Consider the following 20,174-nt stretch of genomic DNA (forward strand, 5'->3'; position numbering starts at 1 on the left):
TGGATCTAGACTTGCATCACAAAAGCTTGAGCACTGAAAATGCATCCAGACCCAGGCTGGACACAGCCCCTCCACATCCCTGCTGGGAGGGACCAGGGACAGACCCCTGTACAGAGCAGATGTGGCTGTGCAAATCTCCATGGATCAGGCTGGGAGGAGCCATGGGGCTTGCTGGGAGCTCCAGCACCCAATTTTTGCCTCCTTCAGCTTTGGCTTAGGCCACGTGCTTGTCTCAGTTTCCCTGGAGTCCACATTAAAGTCATCAGAAAACCCAAGATAGCTGAATTTTGAGGCACACTGGGACAATACCCATGGCTTCAAGTGGCACAATCACACCTTCATTAATTAATTCTTGCAAGGTTTCTAATGAGCAGAGATGGTTTGTATTCACAGGAAGCATTTGCTGCTGTTTTATAATATATGCAGTAATTATGCAGCTGATGGAGCCTTATGTAGCTGCTAGTTCTTTCCTATACATAAATTAACAGCAGGCTTTGTGTAATGATGGGATAATGAAGGCCTGGGTCATTGGTATTCATCTGTAGAAGGCCTTGAGAGGCTGGGTCAAAGACAGAAATGTTATTTGGCTGACACAGATAGAGACCATTGTTAAAGGATTCATAATCTTATTGCATTCAAGGCCCACATTAACTCTCCCCATTGTAAGTAAAACAACTCCTGGGAGGGCTTTTTGTGGTTTTGGGGTTCTTTGGTAGGTTTTCTGGGTATTGGTTGGTTGGCTGGGTTTTTTTTAAGGGATTTTTTTTAGGGTTTTTTTTTTTTCAAATGATGAAGGAAAATCCCTTCCTTGTGAATCCTTGTGGATTTGCCCTTGGTGTGCCATGGCAGGAGGGGCAGGCTGCTCCGGCTGTCCCACCTCTGGGTCCCAGCACACAGGAGCAGTCAGAGGCATGGGACAAAGGCTTTCAGGTGTCTCAGTCCCCTTCTCACTTTTGTGCCTTCTGTTCCCCATTTGTGCTCACTCCCCACAGCTGCAGGGCTCTGGCTTTCCCCAGAGCTGCAGGACAGGTTCCTTGGCTGCAGCAGTGTGTCCATTAGGTCATGTTAAAATTTCTTGGTACCAAACTCAATCTGTTGGGTTGGCAGAGCACATCCTTGTGCTGAGACAATGCCTCAATCCCCCTCTCCATCCTGAGCCCCCTCAGTGCCCTGAAACCCTCCTGGGGCCAGGCAGAGGGTGAGCCCCAGGGCACAGACACTGGCCAGCCCCACAAGCCTCCTCTGAAAGGCTCAGGAGTAAAACACATTCATTCAAATGTGCAAGGAGCAGCACTGTGACTGGGCAAACAGATGTCAGGAGATACTTTTAGGAAGAGAAAACCCCCAGTTGAAATGCAATCTGCAGCCAGCCATGTGCTGAGCAGGACAGCTGGGCAGCACCAGCTGCCTCCTGGCAGGTGAGCCGTGGGGAAACTGAGCAGCCCTGGATGCCATCAGCACCATCCCAGCACCTCCTCAGCTCTACACAGACAAAATTTCAAACTTTCACTCCTGTTCTTGCAGGTGGCAGAAACCATCCTGTCTTCCCAGGTGCTTCTCCCTGTATCCATCCCTGCTCTCCCCTCTCATTCCCCTCACATGGATGCTCTCCCTCTAGAGCCATGTTTTGCCAGGATGTGGCTCTAGAGAAGCAGAGATGGATATTCCTCCTCATCAGTGCATCCCTCGTGTCCCCATGCCACCATCACCAGCTGGCATTCACGGGGGAATGGCAATGGTGATTATGAGCTGGGATTAATGTCCTGTGGGCCCCAGTTACCACAGGACAGCTGGCTGGGAGTGGGGACAGCACTGCACACCCTGCTTTGCACCCAGCCTGAGCTTCCCTGTCACCTCTAATTGACTGAGTGAGAGTTAAAAGTGACACTTGGTGGTGGCAGCTTTGCCATGTGTGAATGAAACCATCCCTTGCTGTGCTCATCTTCAGCTCCCACTAAAGCAATAAAAGGCCCTCCTGTGCCTCATTATCCACACAGCCTCTGTCTGCCTCCAAATGCTCTCCAGCTCAATGAACCATGGCTGCCTCACTGCAGAGAGGGCCCATGGATGGAATCCCTGAAGGAGCTATGGGAGAACCTTGCATGGATGATGGCAATCTAAACAAGATACTCCAGAACATCAGAGCAGACGATTGTCACTGGTTTACACACAAGCCAGAGACGTTTTGGTCCCTTTTATCCATTGTATTTGCCAATGATATAACTTAAAAAAATATTTGGATGGCAGAGACCTTTTCCTGATGAGTCTGACTTGTAAAGCACTTGGAGATCCAAGGAAGACAAGGAATGCTGCATATCTGGGCTTACGAAGTGTTTGAACAGTCCTTTTCAGTGGTTCTGAGTGAAGCAGTGATGCCTGCCCTGACTCTTACAGCCCAGTGCCTCAGGGGAGAGCCTGAGATCAATACTCCTAATCCTGGGATCCCCTCCCCTTTGATCTGTCCTTTCCCTGAGACTTACACTGTGTAAAACCACCAGTTCCTCTAATACCACTGGCTTTGAATCACAGCTTTCCTTTGTTCTTAGCTGATAGGTGTTCAGACATTTACACCTGCCTATAAAAGCACCTCTCCTTCCTTCCTCTGCTGTGACACATCCCCTGCAGCACCCAGCCCCAGCCCAGCACACCTTCCTGCAGGCTTCCTCACGTTTCCAGCCCAGCCTCATCTTTGCTGGCATATGTTTTGCTGATTTTGCTGATCCTTCAACTTCTCTTGTTCCCTCTGTTTCACAGCACTGAGGTTGTCCTTGAGGAGCTCCCCAGCTTTCTCTACCACTTCTGTTCACTCCCACCTCTTTGTGTTAACACTTCTACTTAACACTACACCAGCTCCAAAGTTACAACAACAGAGCCATGCTAAAGTTATCTGAATTTTGTAATCCTTGCTCCAAACCTCTGAGAAATTGCTCACTGACAGAAACCAGGAAAAGTCCCAGCCTCTGCAGCTGCTAAACCCAAAAGCAAAATGAATGAGTATTAAATCTCTTTCACTGCCTGTCTTATTCTTCTTGGAGCCAGTCTGGAATGCCACTGTGGAATTCACAGCATTTTACCTCAAGAAAGTCACCAGTAAAACTTAGGGAATAATCTCTGCTCACTGGGCAGAGATCAGATCTAGTTCTGAGCCTGTAGGGTCTTTGAGCTGGGCTTTGTGGTTTATATGCCTGAGAGGAGCAATGTGATTGAACACTGTTCTCCAGAAAACAAACTAAACAACTAATGATAACAAGGATAATCACCATATTAACAGCAGAGTTAGAATGCAATGAATAATTGTTAATATCAGTCACCTCATCATAAATGTATATATTTCACTTAGTTTAACAGAAAGGCTGTGATCTCTGTAGCTGCACATGTCCAAAGTTCCCACTCACCAAGAGCTGCGGGCAGCATTTGAACATGGCAAGCTGTCTGCTGGCACTACAGCTCCAGTGACTCAGTGGAGAGGAAGACTTCCTTGTCATTATTATCTTAATGAAAATATCTTATTGAGTTTTGTTTCCTCCAGGACAGTTTATAGAGGTGTGTTTGCAATGGTCAAACCTCTGGGCAGTGGTTTGTTACACCCAGATGTGGTAGACAAGCAGCTCTCTAATGACTGCATGTTGCTAAAGAAATTGGTTTCTGTAAAATGGAGAACTACTGGGGAAAGAAACAAGGAAATAGGGATTGAAAATGGCAGGACATTTAGCAGAATGTGTAAAATGTAAAACTGCAAAGTACTTGTGTCCATCTCTGCACAGTAATCTACATCTAGATATTTTTTTTTCTTCTGTGCAGAAACTACATTATAAATTCAGTGAAAGTGGTGAATTTTAGGGACAGTTACTGTCACTGACGCAACATTTCTCATACCTTGGTAACAGATTCAGGAAAGAAATAGAGAAGGCTTCCCATCCCATCCATTCTCATTACCAACTCTGCCCTTCCTCCTGCAATCAACATATGCACAGGCGCTTGCAGAAGAGCTTACAGCCCACTGCAGTTTCCAGACCAGTTCCCTGGACTGCTAGAGAAGCCAGCGTGGGTTAAGTCTCTGGAGAGAGATTCCCAAATAACTTTAGAAGCTTTAAAACTTTCATATTTTGTGCTATATTGATTATTACTTGAACAAAGCTATGAGAATGAGATGGTTTGGTCCAATTGTTTTTCTTAGCCAGCCCAGGCTAGAAAGGCCAGCTATTGATCAGTGTCACACAAGCTCAGTGACAGTAACAAACTCCCAGCCTCCAGTCCTCATCCCCTGGCATGACCAGCACATTCAGACCTCCACACGCGCCCAGTGAGCCCTGTAAGGCTCATGAAGCCATGTGGGCTTTGTCATGCAGATCAGATTAAGAGCTCAGGGCCCAGTAATATCCTCACTTAAATCAGCCATAATATGCTCTGTTATCTACTATGAAGAGAGCAGCAGTGATGATGGTTTATAGTCTCCACTTAACATACAAATTCAGCTGTGCATCTGTCCAATGCTCTCTTAAAGTACTTCCAAAGAGCTCCAGTAAAATGAGTTGTTCTAATTGTTAATCATCCAAACATCATATTTGAAGTGAGAAAAGCATTGAGAAGTGCCTTAAAATACTCGTTACAGTGGGAAATGTCTATTTCTGACATGATTTTGTTTCCAGGAAATCCCTCATACTCTCATTGGCCAAACAGCACGTTCAGTGTCAGTTCCACAGTCACAGAGACCATCCCTGAGAACAATTCCAGAGATGTGCCATCCAAAGCCCCTGCTTGCTCCCAGCTTATAAGTACATGTAGGTTTATAAAGAAAGGAAGGTCTGACCTAATCAGTCACATGAAATAGCCAGCAGCAGGGCTTCCCCAGATACACTCCCTCAGGACACAGGTATTGGGAAGCAGCCCTTGGGTGTGTGATTAGCAGTATCAGCACACTCCCTGCAACCCAAACCATGAGCACAAAGGGGTTAGAAAGCATTTAAGCCTTTAAGCCCCTCAATTTCCCTCTGAAGGTGTCCTGCTCTTCGTTTCTAATTCATTAGAGAATAAGTCTGTGATAAGCAAAGTAAATTAGATTCAGTGACATTCTGCTAATTGAGTCATCTTCCTCTGCCTGGCTTGGCTGGGTTTTTAATTAGCAGCTAATCTCATCAATATGGTGGGTGACTGGCAGTGTGCAGATCATGGGCGTACAACCGCAGCGAAATAGAAATAGAAGATCACGGCTCATTGGCTGACCCAGCTCTGTTTGTCATACACAGGAATAAATTGGGCAGATCTGCAGGTCATCTACTGACCTCAAAGGATGGGGAACAAGGAGGATAATGGAAGGTAAATAAACAAACAAACCCAGCAGAGCTGCTGGGAAGATCTGCAGCAGTTTCAGGGATGATGGAATGGGAGGGAAAAGGGCTCTGTGAACCTGTCCTGCATCCTGATGAAGTTCTTCTGCAGTGAGGGACTGGAAATGGCAGGAATTGTGAAAGGGGTATTTTTATAATTGCAATTGTGTTACCTTTGCCCTGCTGTAGAGAGTAACACCGCAGATTCTCCCAGATGTTGCAGCAAGCTCTGCTCCTTGCAACAGCTGGAAACCTCCCAGGATTTGCAAAGGGTCAGCCAGTGTCTGGCACACAGCTCCAGGAGCTACAGCTGGACAGAGTAACAGTAAACCAAGACAAAATTCTCCCCTACAAATCTCTCATATAAACACACTGACAGCTTAACTACAAAGGTTCTTTTCAAACTCAAAGTAATGCACCTGCCTTGACAGAGCTGTGAGCTGCCATCCTGGGCACACGGCTCCTGCTGAACTCTCTCAAAGAAGAAAATTTGCAGCACCACTGAAACATGATCTAGACACGTTTTTGTTGGGTTTGACAGCAAAACTGCTCCTGCTGAGAGATTTACACAGGTGGATCCCAATGTGCTGGCCCAAGGATCCCAGTCTGGTTGCTGAGATCTCACAGCAGGATCAGGCTCACGTTTGTCTACATCTGTTTCTCCTTTACATTTCTTTTTAGACTTAGCTCTGTGACATAAAATAACTTACTGCCTCAAATAAGAAATTTAAACCAGGGATTTATAAAGTACATTTATAAGTTTAAATCAAACATTTGTTTCATAAAGCAAAGAACAAGAATATTTCTCACACTGTAACTCTTCCCAAGCCTGACACCTGTGCTACTGACATCAGTGAAGTTTTACATCAACATTAGAAGATGCACGACCTTATATTTCATTTTTCTAAGTTATTTTTCATTTTTCTAAGGTATCTTTGAAGCAGACAAAGCCTGAAGCTCAGACTTTTTATCTATTTTTATCTAGCAGTTGTAGATTCATTAGGTTAACAGCCCAAAGCAGCCCTTCTTGAGCACAAGTTCAGTCCTTTTTGTCTCTCTAATGTAACTGTTAGTGGCTCAGCCTCTGGAAATAACCAAACAAATTGTTGTCCTGCATAAATACATTCTGACTGTATAAAGTATTTATAAATCATCCATGTCATCTAGGAGCCTGCTGTCTTACAATGTGCAGTTTCAGTGAACAGCACTGACAATAGGTCCTAAACAAGTCACAAAAAATGAACATGGAAGGGTTGTGAACATCACCACAGTAAAACCATTAAATGTTGAAATTAATGTCTCTATTTTAATCCCATAATTTTTTTTAAAAATGAGAGGTTTTCTTTTATAGTATTCACATATATATAATTTAAAATGCAGCTCTTGGGAGCAGGTTTAGGCACATACATGCTTTCAGAGAAGCAGAGAAAATAATACCACTGTGAGAAATAGAACTATTCCCTTTTTTCCTCATCACAAACAGCATCAGAGCTGGTACAGCCCTGCATGGAGGGGAAATGGAGGAGAAAAACTGCAGGAGCAAGGGTCCTGTGTGCTGCCCCAGTTCCTGATACACAGAGCGGAGAATGAAGGCAGAATGAGAAACATTCCGTGCAAAGCAGCCCGGGGGAGGTGTGAGGATTAACCCTGCAGCAGTGAGGGCTGGCCCCATGCCCTGGCAGGGTGCTCTGGCAGGGCACAGGCTCTGGGGCACCACAGAGCTGAGCCATGAGCCACAGTTCCTGGGAGGAGAAGGAAAAGGTAGAGCGACTGCAGCCTACAGCACAGCAGGGACAGGTGAGCTGGAGCTCTGCAAGGAAAAGCTTTGTGCCCGAGAGGGCTCAGCCCCTGGCTGCTCCTTCAGCATAAAGGGGCTTTGTCTTCTGCTCACAAACATCTCCCACAGCATTCCCAGCACCCAGCCAGCCCTTGGCCAACCTGAAGCCATCCTGAACCCCTGCACAGGGGAATTCTCCCCACTTTCCTTAGGGCAGAGCTTTAAAGTAAGGATTTATACTGCTGTACATGCTTCTCTGAAAGTGCCCAGCCAGGGTGTGCAGACAGAGATGGATTCCCATCTGTCCTGCCTGAGATGGATTGGTGATTATCATCCCTTGATAGCAAACCCAAGAGACACAGCAACTTCTCAAAGCTGAAAACAGTGCAGAGGAGCCAAAAATAAATGAATCAATGGCTCAGGCTTATTCTACCTGCCCACCAAAAAACAGCAAACCAAACAAAAAACCCTCAAACCCCTGTGAATGCTGGCTGGGCAGCCAAATCCCAGAGTTGGTACTCAGAGCAGGAGGGCTGGGGTTGGTCCTCATGGCATGAGTGAGGTTGCTGGCTTCAGCAGAAAGTGACTGCTCCAGGAGTATTCAAGGTGAGAAATCGCACCTGGCCATTCCTAGGCCCTTGAAAAACTCATCCTAAGGGTATTCAGATCTTCCTCAATGTGTTTTTGTTCCTGCTGAGGGAAGGTGGAAGTGCTACAGCCACCTCCAGGCATCTGTGTGCTGTTTTCCTCTCCTGTTCTCCTGTGAAAGCAAGTTGACCTCAGCTGCTGGCTGCAATAAATCTTTTTTCATTTTCTCCTTCCCTTATTCTTTCCTGTTTAAAGTTGGTTGCACGTTAGACTTAAATACATTATTCTCATTTCTCTAGGAGCCCTGACACATTGTTAAATGACCATGAATCTATTTTGGTTGCACCTTAATTTATTAACTCTCCTGCTTGCCTCCAGTGTTGGTGCCTCTATTGTAGGATCATAGGAGGTTTGGGTTGATTATCCTCCTAACTCTATTTCATATGCAGAGCCATTCTTTCACTCTGCTCCATGTTATTATAATAAAGCAAAAAGCTCTCTCATTTTTTCATTTTCAGTTCACATTGGGATACTACATACCTTATTCATTTCTTCTAAGTTCTTATATTCTTTTTGTTGTGTAATGCAGTCAGAGAGCACAGATATATTCTGCCTCTAAAAGCTGCTTTGCTGAACTTAGGGATGGAGATAATCCTATTTTCATCAAGTGAACTACTGAATCTTCAATCCTGAGAGCTCTTTTCCACATCACTGCCAGAAACTGGCCACACCCTCAGGGGCGCATAATTGCCAGTCTGCAATAGATACTGAGAGATTTCTTTCCACCTCTGGGATGCTGATATCAGTCTCCAGCTGCCCCCTGAGCTCCAGTGCCATTCTTGTTTTCTCTTGGTTAAAAAGCCAGTGAGACCTGAACACCATCACTGCTCATCCCCAGCCCACCAACCACAGCTGCAGTCTGCAGCCAGCCTTACTCCATCACCCACCAATAAAGGGCAGCTGCACTTTCTCCAAAGGAAATACTCAATTTTTGAGAGCTCCATGTGCACGTTGCTTTTCTCTGCCTCGACTACATGGCTACTTCATTTTTTTATTCAAGCTGCTTTAAAGTCCATGCCTCACTCTACAGTTTGCAGCTCCAGTGCAGAGTTTAATAAATGGTCTAAAGTGGCCACAAAAGGCTGATTAGTGCTTGGTGGCCCTTGAGCAGCCCCCAGCCCCTCCGAGGGGAGTGAGCTCAGGCACAGGAGCCCAGGACAGGGCTGGCTCCACAGCTCCCTGGGCTGCCTGCAAGCACAGCCTCTCCTCCCTGCACATATTGATTTTTCCAGCTGTTCCTAGGGGAACTCACAAGAAGAAAATAATTTTCTTTTAAGTTCAAGTGCAGGAGTCTACCTTGCTAAAGGGCTTATCTTTGCCTATAAGTTTTACCAATAGAGTCTGAGTTGTATAATTAAAGTCGCACAACCCCCCATGGTGTGGAAAATCCTATAAAAATGCTTTATATGGAGATAACTGTGTGAATTTAAAACAGTCTCCTATCAGTATAAATGTACCCCCCTGAGAGCCTCTACAAATATAGTTACTGTCCAAGAGCATACATCAAGGGATTTTATAACTCTTCAGTGATTTATGTCACTCTATAGCACTGAATAGTGTCTAGTTCGAGCCTTCCAAACACTGGGAACAGATGAATCTTTAAAATCTCATGAGGTAAAAAAAAAAAAACAAAACTATATTTTATATTATATATTTATATTTTATGGTGAGTGCTAATTTAAGTGCCACACAGTTATTTCTCCTTGGATTTCTAGCTGCAGTTCAAATGGGCTTTAGTATTTTCATTACAATTCAGTGTGTTTATTTAGCATTAGAGCTGGCTGAACTATTCATTACTAATTTAGCCTACTTGTTTATTTTTATTTATTTATGGTAAGTGAATCTTCACCGAATAAATCCTAGTTCTCCTCCCACAGTGTTCAGACTCCAACAGCATTCCCTGGAGAGAATTTGGGAGGACGATTATTCAGACCTACAGTCTGTTCACAACTATTAATTCCCCATTTATTCTTTGTGGGGTGTGCCTGAATGCCTGAGTGTTTGCAATGCCTCTTAGGAGTTCCTGCAAACACATTTCTGGAAATAAATTCCCATTCACTTGTGCTAAAAAAAAATTAAATAATTAAAACCCCAAAAAAAGGAGAAAGAAAATGTAATCCTCCCTCTCACACCCTGTCCAAGCACTCAGATGAGCAGTGTGAGAGGAAATCACATTTTTTCTGTGACAAACCACGAGGAGTTCCTGTCCACAGCAAGCCTGGCTAATTCACCTGTCACTGAATTCAATCCTCATTTGCATATGTGAGCTCACTGTGTCCCTGCTTCCTTCAAAGATGGAAAGAGCAGAACATTTTACTGGGATTTTAAATCTCTGAGAACCCCCTGCCCTCATGGTGACTGCCTTCCAGTATGTGCCAGCAAGGACATAAATAGCTGAACGCTGGTCCCCATTCCTGCAGGGAAACAAAGCCCAAGAACATCGTGTGCTGCAGCATCCCTGTCTCTGGGGCTGCTGCTCCCTCTTGCAGAGCTCTCTGATCAATCTGGATAATGTGCTGCAGTCCTTGCTCGTGTCCCTCTGAGCACAGCCAGCTCTGTGGGATGGGAAGGGAACCCAGGCACACACTGCCACCCATTCCTGTACCAAACACTCACCCTGCACACACTGCAACCATCCTCAGTGACCCTGGTGCTCTGCTGCAGGTATGGCAGTGCTGAACACACTCTTTGGTGCAAGGGAGATAAAGCAACACTGCCCACGGCAGCCCTTCCTGCTTTGCTTCCTCTCAAGCCAGCAATTCAGGTTTTTCAGCAGCAGTAGGGAGTTTTCACTTTTAATTTACCTCCTTCAGCACTAGCTAAATATTCCATTTTCCTCCCCTGCTATAACCAATAAAAGCCAAAGTGAACATGCTTATTTCCAGTATCTGACACCAACAGTAGAAATTCAGCTCATCTTTTCATTCCTGCCACAGCAGAAGGGAAAGGTTGTTGAGACATGGCTTCAGGCAGCAGGGCTTTCTCAGCTCTAGGCGTGTTCTGTTGAGACTTTCTCATTCCCTGGAGACATCCTTAAATTCCCTCTCACCAACTCAGTCTCTGACCTTTCAGTGAACTAACTCCCAGATTTAAAAACACCAAGGACTGGAATATACTCAAACACAATAACAAGTACCTTTCCCAGATGTTATCATGACAAAATCTTTTTCAGTTATTTACCCTTGCCTCCTTTGGCTCACATTCCTTTACTGATCCCCAAAAACCAAAGAGTTTTACCTGCTCACCTTCCACCCCATATGCCTACCTTTTCAGTAGTACAGTTTTTGTCTCTGATAATACATGGGGCTGTGTATCAATTTTCAATTTTAACTGAGTACCAGTCCCTTTCCTTTTTGGGTTCCCAGCCCATTCATCTTCAGCTGCAGTGATAATATTAATCTGATGGATAATCCTGTGCAGCTCGGGCTGTCATCACCCATGCAACACCACCGTGGTGCCTGAAATGCTCCAGCAGGCAGCAGTTTCTGCAGGCTGTGACCCTGAGCACTGAGGATCCTCCTCAGCACCCCCTCTCTGCAGGGCCCCTGGGCTTTGCTGACCCTCAGTGTGCTGGGTCACTGCCCAGGGAGAGGGGTCACACTGGCCACTGTGCTCCACAGCAAGCTGAATGTCACACCACACAGTAATTGTTAATGCAAGATCATCTCAGGCTGGTTTGTTCCACATCCCAGTCCCAATCCAGTCTTTCGTCACAAACTCCACGAGTCCTGCCAAGGTTTCCAGATGGACGCTTCAACCTCAGTCACTCATGGGTTCTGCTGCAGCCCCACACACCTTCCACATCCTTCAGTTAAAATCATCCTCTCTGAGATGTGCCATGTCAGGATGGCATCCCCAAACCTCTGCCCCAGACCAGCTTCTGTTCTACTCCAGCATTATTCAAACATGTGAAGTGCATCAGGACTATCACTCCAAGAAGTATTCCCTCTGGCCATCTTCCTCTGTGGCAGAGCTCAGCTCATACAAACACACAGGAAAATGCTGCTTAATCTTTTTCAGACTTCCAGATGTTTTGGAGCCTTTAGAAACTCTGCTCTCCCATTCTGACCTCTATGTTTTGTTTTTTTTTACAGTACCATGCACTTACTCAAAATTTACTCATGGCCCAATGTGAAGGATCATTTTTACTCCAAGTAAGGAGTAAAATTTTTACTCTAAGTAAGGTTTCTAATGCTCCCTATGTCTGACAAGCTGCACACAGTGGTACCCTTGCTGATACCTCAGGAGGGCTCAGCAGCAGCTCAGAGCTGTGCCCATGCACCTGCCCTGATCTTCTGGTCCCTCTAGAACAGCAGCCCCTGGGTCACCTCACCTGAGGCAGGAGCCCAAGAGGTCCCACCCTGCAGCCACAAGCCACGGAAGCCCTGCAGAGCACAGCAGGCTGCAGAGACACATCTCCACCATCTCTAGAAACCACTGCATCTGTGTTCTGATGGAGGATTAACAGCTCAAAAATATTGGGTACTGTCACAGTTTGAAATTGTAAAATCACATTAGATTTGTTTCCATTCAAAAATTTTTTTCTTTTCTCCAAAATAATAGGAAACAGAGTTTGTCATGCTGTCAGACTGCACAGCTCCACAAGAGCCTGGCAATTTTCACCACAGTAAAAGCCTGACGCTCCATGGCCAATGCCTTCACTCCCTCTTGCCCCATCACATGGTTTTGCTCAGGCTGCAGAGCAAAGGGAGAGCTGTGACTCATCTCCTGAAGCCTTCCAAGAAGCAGTTGATCATGTTGAGCTGAGAGTCAGTGCTGTGAGGCCAGCACTCCCTTCTCCTGACCAGAGTGTGCCTGGGAGGCTCTGACTCACGCTCAAGTCAAGAGGGTTCAGTGCACAGCTCTCCTTTCTGCAGGAAATGCTTCAGTGCAAGATCCCTGCTCCCTTATGTGTCCTTTTTAAAGCACCTCCTTTAACACTTCTCCACGATGTTGTTTCTGGTCCTCTTCACCCCACAGAGGGTTTCAGATCACAGACATTCAGGGCTAAAGACCAAGCAAAGCAATCCCAGACACAAAGGGCAGTATGAGAATGTGCTCTGCCAGAGAGCAGTAATGTCCAGAAACAATGCTCAGCAAGGTCTTGTGGCTTTCAAGAGCTGCTCAGCACTTCCCTGCTTCAGTCTCCCTTTCTGCCCATGGTGTCCAGGATGGACACTTGGGATTTAGAGGAGGGAAAGGCTAAAAGCACTCTTTTCATTTCCTTCAGGTATCATTTCCTTCAGTGCATGTTCCATGTGACCTTTATATCTGTGACAGAATTAAAGAAACCCCATCATTAAAACCAACATCTTTATGCTGTCTGCCTAACCAACATGAGATCCCAAGGCATTTTATCCTAAGGACACTCTCAAGAACAGCAATATTCCAGCCTGGTGACTGGCTGTGGTGCAATTCTCAATGTGTTCTGCACCATCCATGGGACATAGGGCCTTCCCTCTTCAAAAGCACAAGAAATCTCAGATAAATTCTTGCTTTCCTTAATTATCAGTTAGAAAATAGTCTTGAACATCCTTCTAGGACAACAAATGGAGATTCATGGCCGTATAAACCACTCAGTCTGCATACTGTAACAGAAACTTCATTTTTCTGACACTAACAAAGCACCCCAAGATGTGTGACTTCTTTAGGAAAAGCATGATGCTTCTTGCAGATAATTTTTTTCAAGAGCAAAAAGAAGAAAAATAAATAAAAAATCCACTGCCTTGGTCTACCTTCATATTGCATTTGCCAGACATAACTTTAGTATAAATTTGGATCCAGTTTCACCTACAACACAAATCTTTTGAGACTCCTGCAGACATTTGCAACCCCATAAGGCAGTGGTAAAACTCTGGAGCAAATCTGCCCTGTCCCCAGCGTCAGGAGCCGTCAGTGCCAGGTCTCTTTCTGCTTTCTGGGTCTGCTCTGAGGGCTGGGAGGACGGAAGCTCCCCTGGCCATGGGCAGTGGCCGGCAGCCAGGGCACAGATGGGCCTTTGTGCGCACGGGGAAGCCGGAGGGACTCTGCAAAAGGCCTCAAGTCTTGAATAATGCAGAGGGTGAGAAATGCTTTAAACAAAAATAGTTTCTGACTAAGACTTCTCATGGAGCCTGGAGCACAAACCTGCCAGCCCCAATCTGTGTCTGAGTCCCCTCACAGCAGTTCCAGTCCCAGCCGCTTCCTGCGGGCTGGATCCGGAGAAGCGCCGGCAGAAACAGCAGCCGTTGATCTCCCCCTCCCCACCTCAGTATCCCCCACCCCAGCACACAAAGAAGCCTTTATTTGCTAATGAAAGGCAGGAAGCAGACTTAAATTAATCAAGTGAAGTCTCTCTCCCTTTCATATAAAGAAACTAATTCTAGTTAAACAGAGGTTTTGCCGTTCTTCTCATTTCGAGATCCAACAACTGTACAATTGGAGTGCATGCCAATGAGTGGCATTATCCCTTCCTTCCCCAGGACACTGTAATCCCAATCCTATGAGCCTCACAACAGGCACACTCCCAGGGGAGAGCAGTGCAATGGCACTGGGTGGCTGCAATTAATGAATTGGCAGTAGGGCCAGCAGGGCTTGGGTCTCGCTAAATCAAAATCCTGTTACATTTGTTTTGACCTGGAGACATTCCCAAGTATTTCCTCCACCCAAGATCAAGCTCCAAAGAGTTTATTACACTTTCAGATGCCATACCCTTTCTTTCCTCTCTCTAAATAATTTGTTTCCAAATTGTTTGCAATCCCAGCCTGGGAACTTTGAAGGACAACTGCAGTGAACCGCTTACAGACTGGTTGCAGACATGCACTGAAGCATATTAGGCATCTGGGTGCTTTCGTTTGCATGTTTTAAAGGCTCAAGAATTTTACTTCTCTATTTATTGCCTGCCTATCATCCATCCATCTATCTATCTATCTATCTATCTATCTATCTATCTATCTATCTATCTCCCCTTAAAAGAACCCAAAATCTTAGAGTAACTTTCTTTGTGTAACCCTGATATCTCTAACAACAATAATAAATTGCTTACATCTATTTTCCCTTCAGATCTCTTCTAGCTGCATACTGGAATTATAATCCTAAGTACAATTCCAGTCTTAAACTTCAGTGAAAGTGGAAATTCTGGACATATTCCTGAGCTGGTCATTGAAAGAGACAGCAGTTTGCAATTAAGTCAAATGTTCATATTTTATGATATCTGGCTCCAGCTCCCAGCTGTCTGGCTCCTGAACAGACTGATACTTTCAGAGTCCTTGCTCAAGGTACATTCTCCTTGCACAGGCAGTAGATACTGGCACTATCAATACAGTGCCTGTAGCAAGAAACTTCTTAGATAGCAAAGCACATCAATTCCAACTCTTCTAAATGGAAGGCTTAGGAGCTTTATACAGTCCTGAACTGCTTCTGCTCTCCTTAGCATCTTTTAGTTGTGAGGGAGATTGAGGTCTTTATTGATTCAGGGGTCATTGGGAAATTTAATTTTGACATTTCCAAAATAGGCCAAGGAAGCTATGGCAGAGGAGGGTCAAGGCACCCCCGCTGCTGGGTAGATCTGATAAATGAGGACAATTCTGATTATCATCGTGACCAAAATACTGCCCACTGCCCTTTCCCTTGGATCTACTGCCTGCACCATCACCTGCAATCTCCACTGGGAGGGCTGTGCTTGAGTACACAGCCCATACACTACTCAGAGACTTCTCACTCCTTGCAGGGTAGAAAATACATTCTTGTTTTGGTTGGCACATTTTTACTCTCAGTGTCTGTGTCTCACCCTTCCTACTGTTGTGCCACTGTTAAAACACATTTGCTCACACCCAGAAGTCCCTTCTGGAGCTGCTGTGACCCTGGGGAGCCCCAGCCCTGCCTTACAGACTGCCCAGCTGAGGAAAGCACAGTCCCCGGACACAGCTCAGCAGCTGCTGCTGCCAGGCACTCGTGGGGCCCTGACCTCCCTCCCCAGGAGGCCACCACAGCCCACCATGTCCTTGTGTTCATTCCAAATGATGGGAATGACCAAAATCCATCCCTGGGAAATTCTCAGGCCTCAAAATCTGGCTGTGACTTGAAACACAAGCGAATGACATTTCATTTGTGACACTGATGAAATAAAGGTCAAGGAGATGAAAATGTTTCAACAAGGTCAAATTTATATTGGGAAATTTTAATCCATTCCTTTCAACTTTTATCTGACAGATGGGCTGAACTCTTAAAACATTGATGATATACTCCAAAACTCAGCAACCCATTCCTGTTTCCTATGCAGGACTCAGCTGCCTGTCCTGTAGCCCTTCCCCAAATGATAGAAACACCTGACTGGCCATGGGTGAGGGGCATTTGCCAAATTCTGGCTCTCTATAGCAAATAAATGTCTGTTATGATGGGACAAAGGCTTGTTTACAGACCTCACATACTCAAGGATGGGCAGCCCAGACTGCACCCGGCTCCTGCTCTCTGCAGCAGGTGATCTGGGACAGGCAGAATTACCCTGAGCAAGCCTTTGGCTCTCTGTTTCCCAGTCTGAGTTAGGTGAGGGCAGTGGGGCCACTTCCAGGGCCATGTGGGCTTGGCTCTCTGCAGGCTCATGGAGAGTGGTGACCTCAGGAACCCCAATGTGATTGCAACAACCAGGATGGCAAAACTTCGCTAGAGCTCTTCCTCACTTAATCTAACACAGGCCAGAGAGAGACATTTTTCAAATCTTTAGGTGATATCTAGAGTCCAGCACAGGAGTTTGTAGCTGTCTCAGACCATGATGTGCAGCCATGAGGCTCCTGAAGTGTCTGAGACACACAGTACTTGAAGGTATTGGGGGTTAATACTTTGCAGAGTGGAGGCAGTATTTGATAAACACCACCTCTGACAGACAATCCCTTCACAACTGGGGCTTAGAGGTTTGTTTTGAAATGAGACTCAGAGCCACAACATAAAGAAAACACAAGCTCTGAGCAATAGCACTTTGCAAGATGATAGGAGGAAAAATGGCTTTATTAGCAAATAAAGAACAGCACACTCATCCAGATGTTATTTAGGAGACCTGACCTGACAATTGATATATTGATACCTGGTTATTGCCAAAGCAGGGGAATGCACTGGGATATCTCTCTTTTGCATGCAAAATAAATCAACTGATCCCCACAGAGACATCAGGCATCAGGTGGTTTGCACACAAGCAGCAAAGGCAGAGGGCTCAGAAAGGAGTGAGCACTGCAACAGATACACTGCCCAGCAGGAGCAAACATTCCAGTAGCACTCATGGGAGCTGGTGATGATGGAGAATGGGCAGGGAGACAGAGAAGTGGGCCCTTCTGGTGCTCCAGAGCAACCCAGTGTCATTGAGGCACGAAGGACAAGTGAATAATGTGACAATATAAAAAGGAAATCATGTCCTTAGGTTGATGATATGCTTATGTGTGTGGGATGACCCCAACGAATATTGCTAATGAGCCAGCAACACTGCAATGTTAATTAATTTGGGATCTAACAGTACAGTAAAATAATTAGGTCATAAATCTGACATATTAGAGCAGTCAGATGGTGAAAAATAACAAATAACAAATCAAATCTACTCAAGGAAACTTCAGCATTCTATAATAGCATGCCAAAAAAGATCAGATTAAATGTGGTTTTAGCTGAGAGGCAGAAATGTACTCTTCTAGGAGATTACCATGTGTTCCCCGGGTGAACTGATGATAGCCGGAGAGACCTACAGGGTGTGAGCACAGCTCCTACCCTGCATTCTTGAGTATTCCAGTGTTATTCTATCAATCTCCTCACAACAGCATTAGAGTTAGTGCCAGGGTACAACTGCAGCTAAAAAGTGAAGCCAGAGTTAAGAGCTGCTCAGAAGTACCTTCTGCTGATCCTACTGCTCCAATCACCACCTCAAAAACCAGCCCAGCTGCCCTCATCCAGCAGCTCAGTTGTAGGAAAGTGCATTAAGCAAACAAAAAACTTGCAGTGATGCTTTAGAGTCAGCCAATACAGATTATCCTGGCTCTGCCTCTCTGTTGAGATTACAAGCTGCATACTGCTTATCTGCCATTAGACATATGGCAGCAAGAGACCTGAGGAGAGCCCATCCAGACTGCACAGCACATCATCAGCATCTTGGATAATGAGAACAAAATGGGGTGCCAAGGACAGGAGGGTGATGACAACCAACACGACGTTTGCTCACAACCAGAAGGCAAAGCAGCATCGAGCAATGCAGGGGCCATTGGAAGCAAACACTTTCTCCCAGTCATTCTGAGGCTCATAAAGGCAAAGTAAGGATGGCCTGGGAAAGGGATATCATAAATTGGATGCTCAACTCTAGGCTAAATCCTTTCCAGCCCATGTGTTGCACTGCCCAGTGATTTGGCTGTGTCGTGTATTTATGGAATATTACCACGGATGGATGTCCATGCTCATTTGACAAAAGCTGCACCCACTAGAAAACATCATTACAAGAGCATCACACACAGATTTGCTGACACCCTGTCTGCCAGAATGTCTCCACATTACAGAGTCTCATTTTCAATTGACAGAGAAAAGCATTCAACAGAACACAGAACAGAGAGAGAGGAGCAAGACTCACTGAGTGTCCTTTCATGGCCAGGGGGAGCCAGTGGGGAAAACTTCAACAAATCCAACTATGATTTACACCTCAGTTTTCTATTAGAGGATAGATCTATTCACAATCCTCTCTCAGAATTCCAGCAGCATTTATAAATTCTCTTTACCCTTCTCATTCACGTAACTGGACATGAAGTTTGAAGGGTATTTTTCCCCTTGCAGCATCCATCACTGCAGCCACAGGAAAACCTGCAGCTGAATAATTGTCTGAAGCAAGAACTACTCCAGGTTCCAGGCTGGTGTCTCAGTAATATTCATGGCACGGTCTCTTGTGTTTTTCTGGCTGAAGACATCTAAAGCATATTATTTTTGTGTAACTCTACCACTACAGAAGTGCAGTTTCCTCCAGGACAGAAGGTTGCAAACAACCGGATCAAAGACCTCCACAACACACTGCACATCATACAGGAGCATGTACAAGCTGCCTGGGAAAATTCCCTGCGGGGAAATCCTTCACCTTATGCAATGAGAAGTTAATCATCCCTTCTAGGGCAATGCACAGGGCATATTTCAATGGCTCCATGGAACACAAATATCAGGAAAGGTCCCTCCTGGGTGAAAAGCACGGGTACCAGCTCTCTGGATTTTAGATGAAAATATGCAGGAAAAAAAAGGTGCAAGAAACCCTCTCCAGAATAGCACCTCAGCTCTGTTCTCCAGCCCAGGAATGCTCATTTTCACAGAAAGCAGAGTACTTGGCAAGACCAAAATTGCTTGGGAAGGATTGAGTGTCTTCATCTGCCCTGGTGTCCTATGGCTGAGCTGCTTGCTTCAGGCTCTTTTAGGAGCAATAGAGGAAAACCAGCTTTGCCTGAGCTAGGCTGATGGACACTCATGTGCTGGGACCTCCACACACCTCAGGAAAGAGCAGCTCCACCAACTTATTGGTGCTGTGAGCTGCCCCAGCTCACAAACACATAGCCAGGGCTGCCTGACGTTGAGGTTTGGTGATTTGGGTCAAATATCTGCCCAAGATCAGCATCTCCTACACACAACCTCAACTGCAAAATCAAATTCAATGGTGTCAAGACACAAAATTTAACTGAAGATTTGTTGCTATGCACTGAAAGGTACCAGAGACAGCAGGAGAGCACAAGGGGATGCAGCTGTTAATGCACCAAGGGGTCTGGGACAGAGGGGCTGTGGCAGGGATGGAGGGTGACCCCGGGCAGCAGCACAGGTAAGGAGCAGCCAGAGGGAAGGAGCTGCCCCTCAGGGCTGGGCTGGAGCCCTGCCAGCAGCCCCACAGCCCAGGACAGGCTGTACCTGCAGTACCTGTGCTCACTGGGGTTGGCAGACATGCTGGGGAGCTGCAGAAACTGCTTAAGGCTGTGTCTGTAAACCAGTGGCTTTGTGAATGCGTGAGAGAAGGGCTAAAAAGGGAAATGTCTAATAAAAGCAAAATTTGTCAGAGCTTTTGGCAAAGCTTGGAATCAACGCATGAATCATAAAATACCAAGAGAGCAAACAAAACCCGTCCTCAGACATCCCCCTATCAGAGCTAAAGAAAGATAAATGTGTTTGGGCTTCTCTTGCACCTTCCATGAGCACTTTATCTGGAAAAACTGTGTTTGGGGTCTCCTTGATTTTGCCATCACTCAGGAATACCATCAGCAGACTCTTCCCAGCTCCAGCAGCCCCTGCAGCTTCCCCACAGCACCTCCCACCTCTCTCCATGTGGCAGCCACACCACATCAGCCTCTTCATCTCTGATGGGACTCTGCAAATCTGCTCACATCCAACTGTAAATACAATTACCACCACTGTGCACTAGGGAATGGGCTGGCACCTTCAGGTACTCCCTCAGATCT

Source organism: Ammospiza caudacuta, chromosome 17 (genome assembly GCF_027887145.1).
Source record: "Ammospiza caudacuta isolate bAmmCau1 chromosome 17, bAmmCau1.pri, whole genome shotgun sequence".
NCBI classification, from domain to species: domain Eukaryota; kingdom Metazoa; phylum Chordata; class Aves; order Passeriformes; family Passerellidae; genus Ammospiza; species Ammospiza caudacuta.